The 19155-nt window shown below is 37.5% G+C and overlaps 1 protein-coding gene and 1 non-coding gene across 4 annotated transcripts in view; one reads left to right on the top strand and one right to left on the bottom strand.

The window, feature by feature from the left end:
- The window catches only part of LCLAT1 (lysocardiolipin acyltransferase 1), a 188386-nt gene that overhangs the window by 130224 nt on the left and 39007 nt on the right, over positions 1 to 19155 (bottom strand). The gene's annotated exons all lie outside the window — the stretch shown is intronic.
- Positions 880 to 952, top strand: TRNAE-UUC. The gene has a single exon. It is a non-coding gene; the product is annotated as a tRNA-Glu (tRNA).

Below are 19155 nucleotides of genomic sequence, written 5' to 3'. Positions count from 1 at the left end.
TGGATGAAACTGGAGCCTAAATATACAGAGTAAAGTAAGTCATAAAGAGAAACATCAATATGGTATATTAACGCATATATATGGAATTTAGAAAGACAGAAACGACGACCCTGTATGCAAAAGAGACACAGAGGTAAAGAACAGACTTTTGGACTATGTGGGAGAAGGCAAGGGTGCGACGATTTGAGAGAATAGCATTGAAACATGTATATTACCATATGCAAAACAGATGACCAGTGCAAGAGGGATGCATGAAGCAGGGCACTCGAAGCTGGTGCTCTGGGACAACCCAGAGGGATGGGGTGGGGTGGGAGAGGGGTTTCAGGGTTCAGGATGGGGGGACACATGTACACCCGTGACTGATGCATGTCGATGTATGGCAGAAACCACCTCAATACTGTAATTAGCCTCTAATTAAAATAAAGCAATTAATCTAAAGAAAATTTATCAAAAACAGAATGTTCATTTCTGACTATACCATGTCTACTTTACTCAAAGCATACTCTTCAAAAGAAAAAGTTAAAATATCTATCTAAATTTACCAAGTTATTTTTCATCATTTCATTTACACAGAGAATATGACCAATTAGAGTCATTCTACAGTCACTGAAAACTCATGATACTTGCACTATCAAACACTAACCAGCCTCAGGCAAGGTATTAAAGACTATTCTTTGTTACTGTTAACAAAAGTCTTTGCCCTTCTAGGGCAGATCATCTAGGTGGAGAGGGAAGAACAAAACTGAAAAAGATGGGAAGAAGGCAATACAATAAAGTACATATTAAATGCCAAATTCATGAAAAATCAGTATGTGTGACAAGCAGTGTGTAAGATTTAGAAGTCCAGAACTAGAATTAAGACCACTGAGCTTTGGGAACTCCCTGGTGGCCCAGTGATTAGGACTTGGTATTTTCACTGCCATGGACCCAGGTTCAATCCCTGGTCAGGGAACTAAGATCCCACAAGCCACATGGGATGGCCAAAAAAAGAAAATGGTAGATTGAAAAAATAAACAAAAACAAAGATCACCAAGCTTTACACCTCATTTGGTTTCACAAATGATTCTCTAATCACACCAGTGAAGAAAGTGAAAAGCAGAAAAGTTCAGGGACCTGACTGTGCTCCCAGCGGCAAAACCAGTGATGATGGAACTAGGTGAGGACCTCCCATCTCAGTCAGCAGCTCAGTGTCCTTTCCCTTGGAAAGGGATCCTAAAGGTCTAAGGCAATCAACTGAAACATGCAGAATGAATTAGGATGCAAACAAGGCCTGGGCATGGAGGAAGAACAGTACCCTGTCAAGCTAGGACACAAAAGATAGGCAAGAGGCCGACTTCTTGACGTTATTCTTTATGATGCATACTGCATGGGGGCTAGTTAGTCATAAGGAAGTTTTTCCAAAGTCTCAGGATTTCTGTTGGGTTTTGTTTCTTTGAAATTGTTTCAAACAGTATGAATTATTAACAGCAAGTATTTTTTTAAAAATGAAAATGTCACCAATTTTTTTCTGCATAAATGGCATGCACACTCACTATATTTTAACAATTTCCTGTTATTACACGAGGTTTCCTTATAAGATGTAAAAGTTTAAACCACACACACCCACACTAAGTGGAACATTACTAGATAAAATCATGAAAGACAGGTTGGTATAACTATTATATTTCTTACCTGTTATTCACGAGAGTTTTTTCCCCATCCAAATTACTGACATGATTCTCATCCCAGCAATTCTATGTCCAGACAAAAACATATACAGGAATGCTCATAGCAGCACAATTCATAATAGTCTGAGTGGAAACAACCCAATCTTCTTCATTTGATAAGTGGTATAGATATCAGCTATCATTCAACAAACAAAGGAACAAAGTACTTGATACATGCTACAACACAGATGAACTTCGAAAACTCATGCTAGGTGAAAGAAGCCAGCCACAGAAGTCCACATATTCTATGATTTCATTTATGTATATTCAGAGCAGGCAAATCTACAGAGACAGAAAGTAGATTAGTGGTTTTCTAGGGATGCAGGTTCAATCCCTGAGTTGGGAAGATACCTTGAAGAAGGAAATGGCAACCCATTCCAGGATTGTTGCTTGGAGAATTCCATGGAAAGAGGAGCCTGGTGGGCTATGGTCCACAGAATCACAAAGAGTTGGACACGACTGATGCAACTTAGCACTAGTGACTAGGGCTCAAGGCAAGTGGAGGAGGTGACTGCTAATGAGTATAAAGTTTGTTTGAGGGTAAAAAAGTCTTCTAATATCAAATAGTGGTGGTCTAAGAGCTACTGCTTGTATATTTTAAATGGCTGAATTGTATGGCAGGTGAATTACATCTCAAAATAAAAGTTAATTAGCTGGGAAATTACCAAGACATGAATAACTCTATAATCAACTCTAGCCTGGAAATCACGAATGCTGAAGGAAAAGAGAAATGACAACTGACATCTCAGAAATTAGAAACAAGAGGATGCTCTTGCCTTCTGAGATGACTCACATTTGGTCTGTGAAGTGTGTTTCTCTCAAAATAAATCTACCTCTTACCTGTCAAACAGACAAAAAAAGAAATTAGAAACAAGAGCATATACAAATGGAGCCAGAGAACAAAGAGGACCAAAACATGGACAGAATGAAATCACAGAACAGAAAAAAAGACCACAGAAAGACATCAAAATGTTATCAATGAGTGTCCCTGCATAGTGAGACTATGGTTGATTTTTTTCCCAAATTGTGGACAAACAGTATTATTTTTAAAGAATTTTTCAAAAGTCTCAACAACATTTATTTCAAAGGGAAAAATCAAGTGCCAGAATTTCTTATATTAAGAGACTGGACAGGGTGCATCACAAAGAAAATACTGAGGGTAGAGTTAACCACCAAGAGAGATATAAAGTGTGAACCATCCAATATTAAAGACACTGGTCCCACATTCTCCATACATGAAAGAGCTGATATTCTGACATCAATAGTTTTTTTTTTTTTTCCTCCTAATTACTGGTATTCACTGGAAGGCATAAAATACCACTGTTATAGGGGAACATCTAGCAAGTAATTTGACTGGACAAGGAATAAAATGTTTTTCTTCCTGTTTCTTATTACAAAACAAGTTGATCACATTATTTCTAAAAGCTATAGTTTATATAGCTTTAATAAAAGACTTCCAAGTTTTGGATTTGGGGTTTCCCTGATGGCTCAGCCGGTAAAGAATCCACCTGTAATGCAGGAGATGTGGGTTTGGTCCCTGGGTCAGGAATATCCCCTGGAGAAGGAAATGGCAACCCACTCCAGTATTTTTGCCAGGAAAAATCCCATGGACAGAGGAGTTTGGTGGGCTACTGTCCAAGGGGTCACCAAGAGTCAGACATCACTCAGTGACTAAACAACAACAAAAAAATCATTCACAGTATTTTTTTCTTGTAATAGATAAAAGGAAATGAAGAAAATATTCACAATCTATTCTTCACACAGCAAAGGGTAGTTTACCTATAGGTAGTTCACAGAATGTATTCAGGGCTCTAAAGCTTTAGAGAAATACTTGAATTATAGCCTAAAATGGTCATCTGTTACCAGGAATTCTGGAGACATTAACTCTCAAGAAACTATGCTATGTAATTTTCTTCCATGAAACACAAGTATCTGGAAAAGGAAATAGAACCAAGGATAAATCATATACGGCCAGTATTCTCATTAAGAAGTCAAATAACCAACAAAGTGTGGTGGAAAAGGGTGGAAATAATACAGATCATAATTATTTTATTTTTATTTATTTGCAGTAAGCCTTGTCTTAAAAAGATCTGAAACGTTGCTATTATTTAATACCTCATAATATGAATGAAATCAAATATTTTTTTATTCAAGGTTTTTCTGACTGAAATCCACTAACTGCTTTTATTCATAAATACAGAATTCTGGGTCAGTCACAAACACACATAATTTTTGAGACAGAAGGGTAGGGCTATCCAGGACTTCTCACTCTCAGTCTATCTCCCTCAAGTTTACTCTGCCTCTCTTTCAGAGACAGTTAAGAGACACAGAAGAGAGAAAAAGACAAAGTACTTTACATACAATATTCCTAATCTCACAACTCTGAAAAATGGGTAAAAGTACACCCATTCTACAGTTGGAGAAAGTGACCTCAAAAGCATCCAAATATTCCCAGACTATATAGCTGACAGGTCACAAAGCCAGGATTTAAACTTGCATCCATTTAACTCATAAGCCTGTGCTCTTTCCAATGAACTGTGTTACAGCTGCAAAGCACAAATGCCAGAAGAAAAGAAAGAGGAATCCATGGTCTGAGCCAAGAAAAACATCCAGAGAGTCTCCAAAATAGTATCAAGGTATTTACTGACATGAACACCCTAAGTGAGCAGCACTGAAATGGGGTTGTGAGAAGGATAGCTGACAACACAGTAAGACAAAGCAAAGCCATGTTTAAATTAATGAGGCATAGCTGCCGAAAGTAAAGAAAGTATCACCAACGCATATTCAGGAAATCAATGATGAGAAATGAAATTACTGTACTTAAGCAAAAACATGAATTTATTCCAAAATACAAGAGGAAAAAAACATGAAGTCTAAAATACAAAGTCAGACAGCTACTGTAAAAGAGTAAATCATACTCTACCTAAAACAAAACTATTTATAAAACAGTAAAATGTCTTTCAGATGTTTAACAGAATACTACAAAAGTATTAGTTCTTCATTAACTGATCTTTGATCTTGATTACTTGGAATCTATTTTATAAAAAAATTCAATGTATAAGGCTAAAGTCAGACGTATCAAAGTTAATTAAGCTACAACAGAATTCTCTATAACTGGTAAAATTCAGGAGCAACAGTCTGAAAGTTATAGGGGATGATGCATCCTCCAAGAAATTAAACGGGATGAAAATAAAAAGGAACCCAAACTTGTGTGCTGGTGGTATTTTATACTGGGCTCTACTCCAAGCACTTCTGGAAACACCAGAGTATCACAGAGGATTGAGACTGGAAGATAAACAGAACACTTCTCCTCTGAGAGTCAATATTACTACATTTTGGAAATAATACTTTTACCTTCAACACAAGCACATAGGGTAGACTAGAAAATTCTCATAGAACCTACAGTTGAGCAAGGAAATAAAAATTCAAATCAGTAAAGAGTGATAGTGTAAAAAAAGCTCTGCAAGCATCTAACCAAGGGCTCTGTGTTCTTCTAGAAGGCTTCCTTGACATACAAGTAGTGGAGCTAAAAGAGAAAAATTTTGCTTTAAGTTTTTTGTTTGTGTGCTTACTGAGGGATGAAGAGGAGGAGGTGGGGACTGAGCTGGTGAAGATAATTGCTGGGGAGAGGACAAAATGTGTGACATCCTGAAGGTAGGTATTCAGAAAACTAGGAAGCAAAGTCTGGCACCTACTGACTACCTAGAAGTGGCACCCTGGACTTGTGGCCCATTGGATTCCTTCAGAATCCAGGGCAGCTTCAGAAGCACTAAATAACAAGAGCAGCAAGGCAGATCCTCAAACCCAGAGTTCCTACCCAAACTCTACTGCTAACAACACTTGTATAATTCTGAGAAGTATACCAAGGCCCATCCAATATCCCCCTTCTGCTCTCTTATACCCACCCCTTACTTTCTTTACCCATGAAATGAGAAAACTCATGGTTCTCTATGGGGCAGCTCACCCCACAAGGAGCATTTTAGAAATCTGTTGGGTTGCTCTTTGTCTTTGAGGTTTTGTCTTCTAGCATGGTGGTGGTGGTGATTTCGTTGCCAAGTCGTGTCCGACTCCTGCCGACCCCACGGACTGTAGCCCACCAGGCTCCTCTGTCCATAAGATTCTCCAGGCAAGAATACTGGAGTGGGTTGCCATTTCCTTCTTCAGCATACCTCATATTACATTTTCAATAATTTTCCTTTTATTTTTCCTTTATATTACACTTACAGAATTAAATTGATTTAATTAAGTGGGAAAATTTTTTCATTAACTGAATTTTACTTCTGGACACTAAAGAGTACTGCAAAATATTTATTACAAAAAGGGGGGTTGGGTTAGACAGAATTAAGAGTATTTGACAAGAAGATTTCAAAGGTTCTTTCTAGTCTTGTAATTTACTGATTCTATTAACCTGTTCAATGCTAATAATGAGACAAAACACACTGATAAAGAATTTCCTTACTGTGGGTAAGGAAAAAAACTCTAAATCTGCTTCTGTACTTGATTAAATAATTAAATTTGTTGAAAAACAATCATATCCCACTGCCTAGTGTTATATATCAGAATACTGTGTGCTTTACTTTTAAGGAAAAGTTTTAAATGGCCTGAAAAGTCATTATTACAAGTAGAAGCTTAGGGATACATGTTCGAAAGGCAGCCCTGAGGTTGGCAAAGATTCAGCCCATATGTCCCAATCATCAATTAAAGAAAAAAAAATCACCTTTTATGAAATAGGTATAATGTGATATGAACTCTGAAATATTAAGGTAAAGTTAAACAGACTTGGTATTCTCCCCTCCAACCCAAAACAGAAATTTATTGGTGATAAATTTCTGGGAAAAAAAAATAAACTTATGAAAAATTATTAAAACAGAAAGTTGGTATTTTGAAGATCAACCTTCCCATTCTGAAGCTCATGGAAGGATGGATAGGTGGGTGAAAATCCAGATAACAAGAGGACATGATATTCTTTTACCAAGCTGTTCCAAAGTTACTATAAACTGTATTATTTATAACTTTTTTTTAATTGGTAGAATGCCTACTATGGATCAGGGCACTTACACATATATGAACATACACACCTGTGTCTATGTGTAAACATGTATTTATATTTATAGATTTATTTTTTCATATATATATATGCTTATATATTTAATTACATCACATTTAATTACTGTAACAACCCTCAAGGTAGATACTATTTTCCACTCTTGCTTATGAGGAACATGAGGCTGCTCAGTCGTGTCCAATTCTTTGCAGTCCCATGGACTAGAGCCCAGTAGGCTCCTCTGTCCATGGGATTTCCCAGGCAAGAAAACTGGAATGGGTTACCATTTCCTTCTCCAGAGGACATGAAGTTAAAAGACATTTAACACAGAGACTTTCAGCAGTAAACGCCATGTAGAACAAAAAGTCTTTCCAAAATATGCCTAAAAGCCTCTGAGCAAGGAGAAAAGAGCTGCTAAACATTATGCAAAGTTGACCCTAAATCACAGTTAAGCTTCACCTGTCGACCTAATATTACACATGAAACTAATTTTCATTAAGTCCTGGTACTTACGTGTTATAAGCACTTTTGTATACATTCTTACTTGATATTCCTCGTATTTTGTTATATTTGATAAGATATTTATCATTTGATAGCCTTCATTAATACATCCATAAAGGAAGAAATGAAAAACAGACCAGTGAGGGCCAGGTGAGGGTGTGACTATAAAGGGACAGATAGCACAAAGGAATTTTGGGGGTGGTGGAACTATTCTGCTCCTGACTATGGTGGGAGTTACACAAATCCATACATACATTAACAGTGATAGAGAACACCAAAAAAAAAAAAAAAATCCATTTAGAAAAAAGTTTAACTGCCTTTCCATAACAACATGATATAGAAAATGGATACAGAATATTTCTCCTGGATTTCATTTCCTTTCAATGCCACAGCCCAATTTTGCTTTCAGCTCACGAAATAACCTGGTAGAAACACTTTAGTCCTTTAACAGTTCAGATGTTTTTATGGAGATTCTAATTAAACCACTGCAAATTTATCTTTTTTTAACTGTTGATAAGTTCTCTCAGCATATCGACATTTTAAAAATTCAAGTTATTATACAACAAAGTCAGACTTTACAAAAGTAACTGCCTTCCAAATTTAAGTTCTATGAGTCTATTTAAATTAAGAAATAATTAGTCTCTACTCACAACCATTTCAAAATCAGAAAGGAAGGAGAGAAAATTTACTCAATATTTACTTCCAAAATGGGCCAAACATCATTACTGCATTCTCTTTTAAACAATCTTATCTCATTAAACAATCTCCCACCGATGGGAGAGAGATAATTCTCCAGTTTTACAAAGAAAGAACATGGAGTTCAGCAGGTTAAACAATGCAGCCCACAGCTGCTGGATTAATGAGATAGCAGGGCCAAGATAAGCCAGAGCTTTAAAATATGAGCAAGTTTTAGTTTGCCTGGTAATAAGGGTATACATTAACTGTGGAAATTTACAATACAAATGTGGAAATTTATAAACAAAATTAACCATAAGTGCAAAATACTGATTTGTCATCTCTAAAAACAGTCAAGTATTTGCTAGTGATATAAAATTCTTCCAATCAGGAAGTCAGATGATGCTAACAAAAGCTAATTTTAAGCACTAGACTTAACTAGGAATCAAGAAAATAAACCCTTCAGTGTTTCTTGTTACCAACAACTAAAGATATCTAGCATTTTAAGTCAAGAAAATAACTTATTAGGTGATGTCTATCACACAAGCAGTAAATCAAGGATAAAGTATCATATATCCAAAGCTTTTTTTTTTTCTCCCCTCAACTCCAAATTTCTTAATGAATCCAAATTCCTACTACTGGAATTTAAGGTCTTCTACAAGTCCGGCCCAAGTCTTTATCTTCCTAGCACTCTGTTTTAACCATGGCTGAATTCTTCCTGTTTCTTAAGCTCTACATGTCCCTCCCCATGTCTAAGGTTTTGTTCACATGCCCTCTTTACTCCACTTAAGGAAATTCAACATATCCTATAAGACCAGCTCAATTCTTTCCTCTTCCTACAACCCTTCCCAAGCTACTAGTTCAAAAGTTTCCTCCTTTTCTCAGAATTCCTATAACACCTATTTGTCCCTTCATGATGTACAGAGTTGTTACTGAACTGAACTAGTATTTCATTTTTTCATGTGTGTCTTAATTCTATAGGACAGGGATCTGTGACATCTATTCTTGTATCATCTACAGCATCTCACACCTTTTGGTAGGCAGAAAAATATTTTTAATTTTAGGTAACAACTAATTTAGAATTGTACTTAAATATTTATGTAATACATGTGGTGTAAGTATCTAATGTACACTCCACTTAGACACAGTATTATCGTTTTTCCTTCAGCATAAACACATTTAAAACATGTGTTATCTTTACTAAGGCTAATGCCTAAATGATAGCTCTCAGAAAGAGAAAACCCAAGGCCACATTCCTGTATTTTCTTTTGATCCCACTCATTTAAATTATAAAAAGTTTATTGATTATCATTTGGTCATATACATTTCTCCCCTGAAAGTCCAGGCAGAACTTTTATAATATACAAAATTTATGGAATATTACCACAAATATAGTTAATAGGCTAAAATTAAGGCACTAACAACCAGCCTTTTAAGAGGAAGCTAAACAAAAATTATTCACTCTTAGGAACTTTAAAATAAATTTATAAACAAAATATAACTGCCAAACTTAAAAAAAAAAATTCTATGGGTTATATTCATGGACATACTACCATACTAAATCATAAGATTAAAAAATACAACAAATCACAAGGTCAAGTACTGGGCTGGCCTAAAAGGTCATTTGGGATTTTCACTCCATCTTATGGAAGACCCCAAACGAACCTTTTGGGGAACCTAATGGTTTAAAGAGGTGATAAAAAGAATGGTTAAGAGTATTGACTCTGAAGCCAAACTGTACAGACTTGAAGTAACTCTTGTTACTCACTATACTAAGAGGCCTTAACTTAACCTTACTGCACCCTCTTCAGTACCTGCCTAATAGTGTTACTATTAGTATTAAGAGAGTTAATATATGTAAAGTGCTTAGACGAGTGCCTGGTATATAGTAAGAGTTCAATAAATATACTACTGACTTATATATGGTATAAATATATCTATTCTTTCAACTAATTTGTTTCTTCAAACATATTCAAGTTATTATAACACATATTTTTCACCCAAGGCCAAGCAGGAGATAACATTGATGCACTCAGATTTACCTGATAAGCATATTTTTCCCGTCTACTTCACTAGTTTCCTACCCATAGGAAAAATACCTTCTTTCTCTCACTTAAGACTCCCTATAATAGTACTATCCAACAGAAATACAAGGAGAGCCACATTTGTCATTTGAAATCTTCTAGCAAACACATTAAAAAATAAAGAAAAATAGATGAAATTAATTTTAATAGTTAACCTAATATAAACAAATATCATCTCAAAACATGATCAAATGTAAACAGATTACTTATAAGATACTTTACATTCATTTTTTCATAATAAGTTTGTAAAATCTGCTGTGTATTTTAACCCTATGGCACATCACAACTAGACACAGGGCAACGCATGTAGTATATACTGCATACTGATGAATATAGGTAAGATTAAATCTATAGTAAAATCTTCATGCTTCAATTTATTGAAAAGAAGTACTTAGGCATTTTATCTGTGGATTCAAAATCCTAAGACTTCTCCAACAGCAAGCACTTTAAAGGTCTAATTTCTTAAAAATCTTTATTTTAGAGATAAACTCAGAGAAATAATTCAGTGCTATGATTAGAGGTTCTCAGGGAGTCCTAGGCCTCTACAATGAAACTCACTTGTCCTTGATATCAGGCTTGTCCCTATTTAAACCAAAACCTGTGGTCAGACAGGTTGTGGGTTTGAATCCGAGCTCTGCCACTTAATTGTGAACTGCCAACTTGTAACTTCCTCAATTTCAAAAATAGGGGTAATAGCAGTACCAAGTCAGGTCAATAGCAGATAGAGTTGTGAAAATCTGATGAGTTAATACATGGAAAGTGGTTGGAGCAGCAATTGGTGCATATATATATATACTGAGTAAATATTTGTTTTTATCATTGTTATTAACAGCAGGCTCCAGATTAAGATGCCCTTGTTTGAATCAGGATACAAATGCTTCATATGTAAGTTAAGAGTTCTCTTGGGCCAGGCCAAGGTCATAGTGCACTCCCCAACTCCTGTCTTACAAAGCCCTGCAGGCGAAATTAGCCCTTCCTCCTTGGCCACATGATACAGAGCTGGTTTCCTTCCCCACTGCATCTTGCCTGTGTGGTTAAGAAGCTGTGAGTCATGGCTGCTATCAAAAAGTCTACAAACAATAAATGCTGGAGAGGGTGTGGAGAAAAAGGAACCCTCTTACACTGTTGGTGGGAATGCAAACTAGTACAGCCACTATGGAGAACAGTGTGGAGATTCCTTAAAAAACTGGAAATAGAACTGCCATATGACCCAGCAATCCCACTGCTAGGCATACACACTGAGGAAAGCAGAACTGAAAGAGACACGTGTACCCCAATGTTCATCACAGCACTGTTTACAACATCCAGGACATGGAAGCAACCTAGATGTCCATCGGCAGACAAATGGATAAGAAAGCTGTGGTACATATACACAATGGAACATTACTCAGCTATTAAAAAGAATGCATTTGAATCAGTTCTAATGAGGTGGATAAAACTGGAGCCTATTATACACAGCAAAGTAAGTCAGAAAGAAAAACACCAATACAGTATATTAACACACATATATGGAATTTAGAAAGATAGTAATGATGACCCTATATGTGAGACAGCGAGAAAGAGACACAGATGTAAAGAACAGACTTTTGGACTCTCGGGGAGAAGGTGAGGGTGGGATGATTTGAGAGAATAGCACTGAAACATGTATATTATCATATGTGAAATAGCTCACCAGTCCAGGTTTGATGCATGAGACAGGATGCTCAGGGCTGGTACACTGGGATGACCCTGAGGGATGGGATGGGGAGGGAGGTGGCAGGGAGATTCAGGATGGGGAACACATGTACACCCATGGCTGATTCATGTGAATGTATGGCAAAAACCACCACAATATTGTAATTAGCCTCCAATTAAAATAAATAAATAATAACCATTTCCATGCAAAAAAAGAAAAGCTGTGAAGCTCTTTATGGAGTAAAACTCCCTTCCTTTCCTTCCAGAGGTCTAGGAAAGTAAAAAGGTTATGTTACATTTGCTTTTCTCTTACTCGTATCTTTTCAGCTGTAATATCAACGTAAAATCCATTCTCTTGGTGGGGAGTGGGGGTGGGAAAATCCTGCTGATAAAATCTACCTCTAAAATACAAAATTTGTCTTTAATCAGAAAACTACTTGACAAACTCACAGAGTAAGTCAGTGGCAGAGCCAGGCCTAGAATCACTGTGGAAGTAAACAGTTCAAACTGCAATAAAATCATTTGATAACTTAATCAGTACAAGAGGAAACTCAGTTCAGTTCAGTCGCTCAGTCGTGTCTGACTCTTTGTGACTGCAATACGCCAGGATTCCATGTCCAGCACTAACTCCCAGAGCTTGCTTAAACTCATGTCCATCGAGTCAGTAATGCCATCCAACCATCTCATCCTCTGTCATCCCCTTATCCTCCTGCCTTCAATCTTTCCAAGCATCAGGGTCTTTTCAAATGAGTCAGTTCTTCATATCAGGTGGCCAAAGGACTGGAGTTTCACTTCATCATCAGTCCCTCCAATGAATATTCAGGACTGATTTCCTTTGGGATGGACTGGTTGGATCTCCTTGCAGTCCAAGGGACTCTCCAGAGTCTTCTCTAACATTACAGTTCAAAAGCATCAATTCTTCAGTGCTCAGCTTTCTTTATGGTCCAACTCTCATGTCCATACATGACTACTGGAAAAACCACAGCTTTGACTAGATGGACCTTTGTCAGCAAAGTAATGTCTCTGCTTTTTAATATGCTGTCTAGGTTTGTCATAGCTTTTCTTCCAAGAAGCAAGCATCATTTAATTTCATGGCTGCAGTCACCATCTGCAGTGATTTGGAACCCAAGAAAACAGTCTGTCACTGTTTCCATTGTTTCCCCATCTATTTGCCATGAAGTGATGGGACCAGATGGGATCTTAGTTTTTTGAATGTTGAATTTTAAGCCAACTTTCTCACTCTCCTCTTTCACTTCCATGAAGAGGCTCTTTATTTCTTCTTCGCTTTCTGCCATAAGGGTGGTGTCATCTGCATATCTGAGGTTATTGATATTTCTCCTGGCAATCTTGATTCCAGCTTGTGCTTCATCCAGCCTGGCATTTCTCATAATGTACTTTGCATATAAGTTAAATAAGCAGGGTGACAATAAACAGCCTTGATGTACTCCCTTCCCAATTTGGAACCAGTCTGTTGTTCCACGTCGTGTTCTAACTGTTGCTTTTTGACCTGCATATAGATTTCTACTGTGTGGATCACAACAAAATGTGAAAAATTCTTAAAGAGATGGGAATACCAGACCACCTACCTGCCTCCTTACCTACAAGAGGAAACCAGTCCTGTGACAAACAGTAACTACAGACTAGACAAAATGACCTGATGCTTTATATAAGATATTTGGAATCAATAATACTTTTAGACACTGTAATAGAATCTAAATAATCTCCTTAGGGTCAATGGGAAGCTACCTTTATAAGCATTATTTATTCCTATGGAAGTACAGTGATGGAACTAGAAAAAGACACTGAGGATGGAATTCAGGATTATTGAGAATCTAATACAAGTTTTGCAGTGACTATGTAACTCTGAACACTAGACTCCTTCTAGCTCTAAATTTTTTAAGTGTCTAGGAAGATCTAAATCCACGCTGCCTATGTGGGTGGGACCTAGGTCGACTTGCGGAACTAAGGAACCAGAATGCTAAAAATTACTTCCAGAAAAAAAATGGAAGGTAGTACCTAAGAGCCAGAATCAGAAAGGGCAAGATCCAGGGAAGGAGCTAAGACAGCCAAGATGTTCTGAATATAAATCATTAAAAGGAAACAAAAAGCAAGCCTGAGTCTAAGGGCAATGCTCTCGGGTGAGTGCCATGTCGGTAAGGGAAGCGACTTGCAAAGCCAGTTGAGTCTCCATTCCAAATCAGTCATTGCTGAGCATAAGCCAACAGTACCTTTTCCTCCCAAGTTATATAAAAAATGGATAATCATCTACTGTGACTTTAGCAGCAAGCTATGAAGACTGCATATACACGACCACATTTTACTGTTGAAATTTTTAAAAACTTAAAACAGCCCATATAACCTGACATGGATTCACTAATAATTCGTAATGATTATCATGCTTCCCAGTATCTGGTCTAACTGGAACACAATCTGTGTGATTCACTGCAATAACTACTACTACACACCCTACCATTTCTAAAGAGAGAAGTAAGGAAAAGAAGGATTTTCCCTGGGTCAAAGATGAAAATCTCTAAAGCTTGATGGTTTTCTTTTTAATAGCTTTACTGAGATATAATTCACATACCAGAAAATTCACGCATTTAAAGTGTACTTTTCAGTGGTTTTTAGTATATTCATAGAACAGTGAGACAAGCACCGCAGTCGATTTTAGAACATTTTCATTATTCTCACCTCAGGCTGAAGAGCACTTGTGGTCTCCTCTATTTAATAGCTCTCTTTTTCCAGTTAGCCACACAGTTTCTATTCACCTGGTTCAGGTCATAGCCCAAAGGTCACTTTCTCAGAAAGGCCTTCCCTGACCACCCAATTAACACCTGTAACGCCACCCATGTAGCACACACGTCAAGCATCACGTCACCTGCCACACCCCACCCTTACCCCACGCATACACTTTCTTTTTCCCCAGATACTGATCACATCTAGCATTCCAATGCTGACTGTCTGTAAACTCAAACTCCATGAGGGCTTCCCTGATAGCTCAGTTGGTAAAGAATCCGCCTGCAATGTAGGAGACTATGGTTCGATTCCCAGGTCGGGAAAATCTGCTGGAGAAGGGATAGGCTACCCACTCCAGTATTCTTGAGCTTCCCTTGTAGCTTAGCTGGTAAAGAATCCACTTGCAGTGCGGGAGACTGGGGTTCAATCCCTGGGTTGGGAAGATCTCCTGGAGAAGGGAAAGGCTACCCACTCCAGTATTCTGGCCTGGAGAATTCCATGGAGTGTAGTTCATGGGGTCGCAAAGAGTAGGACACAACTGAGTGACTTTCACTTGCAAACTCCAAGAGGGCAACAATTTTTGTCTATTTTCTGCTGTACCCCTAGGGCCTGGAACAGGACACTGCTGTAAATGTTTCACATTTGTAGAAGGGAAAGGTGGAGGGAGAAGAGATAAAAGAAAGTGACTTTACTATTGCAAATTTTACTAGCTTGTGAGATCTTGTCCAAATTTATTAAAATGATTTTTAGTATTTTTCTCCTTTAGGATGAAAGTGTAACCAGAGAAAATTAAATGAAGTTAACTAAATTTAGCGCCATTGCAGACAATCCATGCTTTATTTTATAAAGATTAGCAAATACCTAATAAGTAACAAAAGGTTTCCCCAGTGACTTAGCTGGTAAAGAACTTGCCTGCCAATGCAGGAGATGCAAGAGACGCAGGGTCAATCCCTGGGTTGGGAAGATCCCCTGGAGGAGGACAGGGCAACCCACTCCAGTCATCTTGCCTGGAAAATTCCATGGACAGAGGAGCCTGGTGGGCTACATAGCCTTGGTGGGGTCACAAAGGGTCAGATAGGACTAATGACACATGTAACTCTCTGCAATAAGTACGAAAGGATGGGGGGAAAGGGGGAATGGTGATCTAAGTGAACTGAAGGAAGTGGCAAACCACCCCAGTATTCTTGCCTGGGAAATCCCATGGACAGAGAAGTCTGGTGTGGTTCGGACATGGCTTAGCAACTAAACAACAATGACAGTTCTAGCCAATATGTGAGACCAAAAAGTTGTAAGGAATGAGGGGCTGGGGCTGAAACAAAAATCCTATTGTTTACAGAAGTGACTTGTCTATTTAGAAAAACCAAAATAAAATTGCAGGTGAAATGCTCTTTTCACTAGAGAAATTCAAGCATCATCATTCAACTCTGAGATAATAATAAGAATTTTATTTGGAATAAAGACATGTTAAATTTAAACACTAAAGAAAGTGAACACTTAGAAACTGCTTATAATCAATGGAAATACGTGCTTATCAAAGACAGAAAGCTAATTCCAAGCCTCTTAAAGAACAAAGCCCTATAAAAACCACTTTTTCTACCTTTTTTCCTATATACCACTAATGGCAAGGCTTGAAATGAAGACACTGCACAGCATGCTTTCTTAAAAATGGAGAGAAAAAAGCTGTCAAAAGAAGTAGAACCGATGCAAATTCTACTTATTGGAAGCCTGGAGTATGCTTCAGTAAGTTCCAAACATCATGCAAATGTTAGTCACACATCTTTCTATGCAGTTTAGAATTTGCTTTCCATGAAAAATGTTCAAATATTCACTGGTGAAAGATCAGTCTAAGTGGAATCATCAAAAACCATTTCTTACCACATCAGTTCAGTTCAGTTCAGTTGCTCAGTCATGTCCAATTCTTTGCAACTCCATGTATTGCAGTACCCAGGCTTCCCTGTCCATCACCAACTCCTGGATCTTGCTCAAACTCATGTCCATTGAGTCAGTGATGCCATCCAACCATCTCATCCTCTGTTGTCCCGTTATCCTCCCGCCTTCAATCTTTCCCCACATCAGGGTCTTTTCAAATGAGTCAGTTCTTCGCATCAGGTGGCCAAAAGACGGGAGTTTCAGCTTCATCATCAGTCCCTCCAATGAATATTCAGGACTGATTTCCTTTAGGATGGACTGGTTGGATCTCCTTGCAGTCCAAGGGACTCTCCAGAGTCTTCTCTAACACCACAGATCAAGAGCATCAATTCTTCGGCACTCAGTTTTCTTCATGGTCCAACTCTCACATCCATACATGACTACTAGAAAAACCACAGCTTTGACTAGATGGACCTTTGTCAGCAAAGCAATGTCTCTGCATTTTAATATGCTGTTTATGTTGGTCATAACTTTTCTTCCAAGGCATTTCTTTTAATTTCATGGCTGCAGTCACCATTTGCAATGATTTTGGAGCCCAAAAAAAAAAGTCTGTCACTGTTTCCGTTGTTTCCCCATCTATTTGGCATGAAGTGATGGGGCCAGATGCCATGATCTTAGTTTTCTGAATGTTGAGTTTTAAGCAAACTTTTTCACTCTCTTCTTTCACTTTCATCACATAGCACATAGTTTGGATCATTTAGTCAGGTTCTAAAGAACTTTCTGAGAGCTGTTGTTGTTCTGTAGTTGCTAAGTCGTATCTGATTCTTTGCAACACTATGAACTGGAGCCCGCCAGGCTCCTCTGTCCATGGGATTTCCCAAGCAAGAATACTGGAGTGGGTTGCCATTTCCTTCTCCAGGGGGATCTTCCGGGACCAGGAATCAAACTTGCGTCTCCTGCGTTGGCAGGCAGATTCTTTACCACTGAGACACCAGAGAAGCCCTAAGTTACTGCTTTTTAAAAATTTAACACTCACATACCATTACCATGATAAAAGATATGAAAAATTATTTATACAAATAAAAAGTTTCAGTTTACTAAAACTCAATTTACCACATACTTGGAAAAATGAAGTAGTATCTGATAAACTGTTCAATTTTTCATTATTTTAAAATTAAATCACTTTTTTAAAAATGTCTGGCAGATATGTTACTAAATGCTACACACTTAGACAAACACTGTTATACACACTGACCATACTAGTTTTAGTAATATTAAAATCTGATAGCTAAGATTTATCCCATGTATAGACAAGCTATAGTTCCCCCTAAGCAAGGGGGAAAGAAACAGACACCAGATCTGTGTTAGGGATTTTATTCTGTACAACATAGCTCTTGCCTACAATTCTCCTCCAGCACTACAATAATACTGGTCAATGGGAACGTTAAGAGTTACATGACATTGAAAAATCATTAGAAATAAGAGTTTAAAATAAGAGTGTCAAATCTAGGGTTGCAGAGATCAATGGGAAGTAAGTCCCATAAAGGAAATCAACTTATAAAGAAATACCAGAGTCATTATTTCCAAATAAGATATGTATGCTTCAAAAAACACTGGCTTTAAAAACAAACAAACGAACAAAAAAAACTGGCTTAGGAAGCTACAATACTTACTCCAACATGCTGCTGATGCTCAAAGTATTTTTTTTACAATTCCTTTTTGGGAAATCTCTGCAGAACGTTTAGCGTATTTTACTAACTACTCTTGATGAATCTTCAATCTTAGCATATTTGAGTTTCTAAACCAATGACGGCGTCACACAGGTTTGCTATAGAGAACCTGATGGATCATCAACAGAGTAATATATATTTGGTCAAAAATGAGATGTACAGAATTCCCTGGTGGTCCAGTGGTTAAGACTCCGCACTTCCACTGCAAGGGGCATGGTCTGATCCCTGGCTAGGGAACTAGGATCTCTCATGCTGTGCAGCGCAGCCAAAAAAAAGAGAGAGGGACAGAGATAAAATAAGGCAATGACAATTCTTTTGTGAGACAACCCTGGAATAGTAAAGAATCCCAAAGTGTCTGTTCCAAGCACATTTTTCACTTAGATGTCAATGTGAATCAACGTTTACAACTATCATTCAGTCCAACTCTTTGATCAACAAGAAAACTAAATTTCTAAGAGGTGAAAGAAATTACCCCAAATCACCTAACTATCATTATTTAGAACCAAACTAGGAACTAAATGTCAAGTCTCCTAATTCCTGTTCAGTATTCTTTCCTATACACTATATTGCTTATGGTCTTCAAGGCTTGAGAAGAGGAAAGTAGAATTGCCTTTAAAATTCATTAAGGGTTTTTGTTTTAAAGTTAAGGCAACTGAGAACCCCCCAAATTCTCTAATAATATGCAATGTGATTTTGAAATACACATAATTTTAGAGATGTCAATTCCAACTACTATACAGAGGAGGCAGGGACTACAGAAAAGTCAACTAAGAATAGAGGTTCAACGAGGTTAGGCCCTAAACTAGGGCCAGCATGGGAAGGCCACACTTCTCATAGCTCAGTCAAAATGTATGAATGTGCTTTGTTTCTTATGCAGACTTTAAAAAAAAAATTAACAAGTTGGCATTATTACTGTTTAATAACACTTATTGAACATCTACAACATCAGACAGTATGCTAGGCACTTACATTACCTCATTTAATCCTCAAAACAGCTCTACTAGGAAGGCACATTATATCCCCATTTTAAAGATAAGGAAACTCGGATCCACAAAGCTTACATAACCAGAGTAAAAAAGTATGGCAGACTGTATTTCCCAACAATGGCTGCAAAAATATCTCCTATCCCACATGCT

The sequence above is a fragment of the Cervus elaphus genome, chromosome 11 (assembly GCF_910594005.1).
Source record: "Cervus elaphus chromosome 11, mCerEla1.1, whole genome shotgun sequence".
Classification (NCBI taxonomy): domain Eukaryota; kingdom Metazoa; phylum Chordata; class Mammalia; order Artiodactyla; family Cervidae; genus Cervus; species Cervus elaphus.
This window is presented reverse-complemented; position numbering and strand designations above follow the sequence as displayed.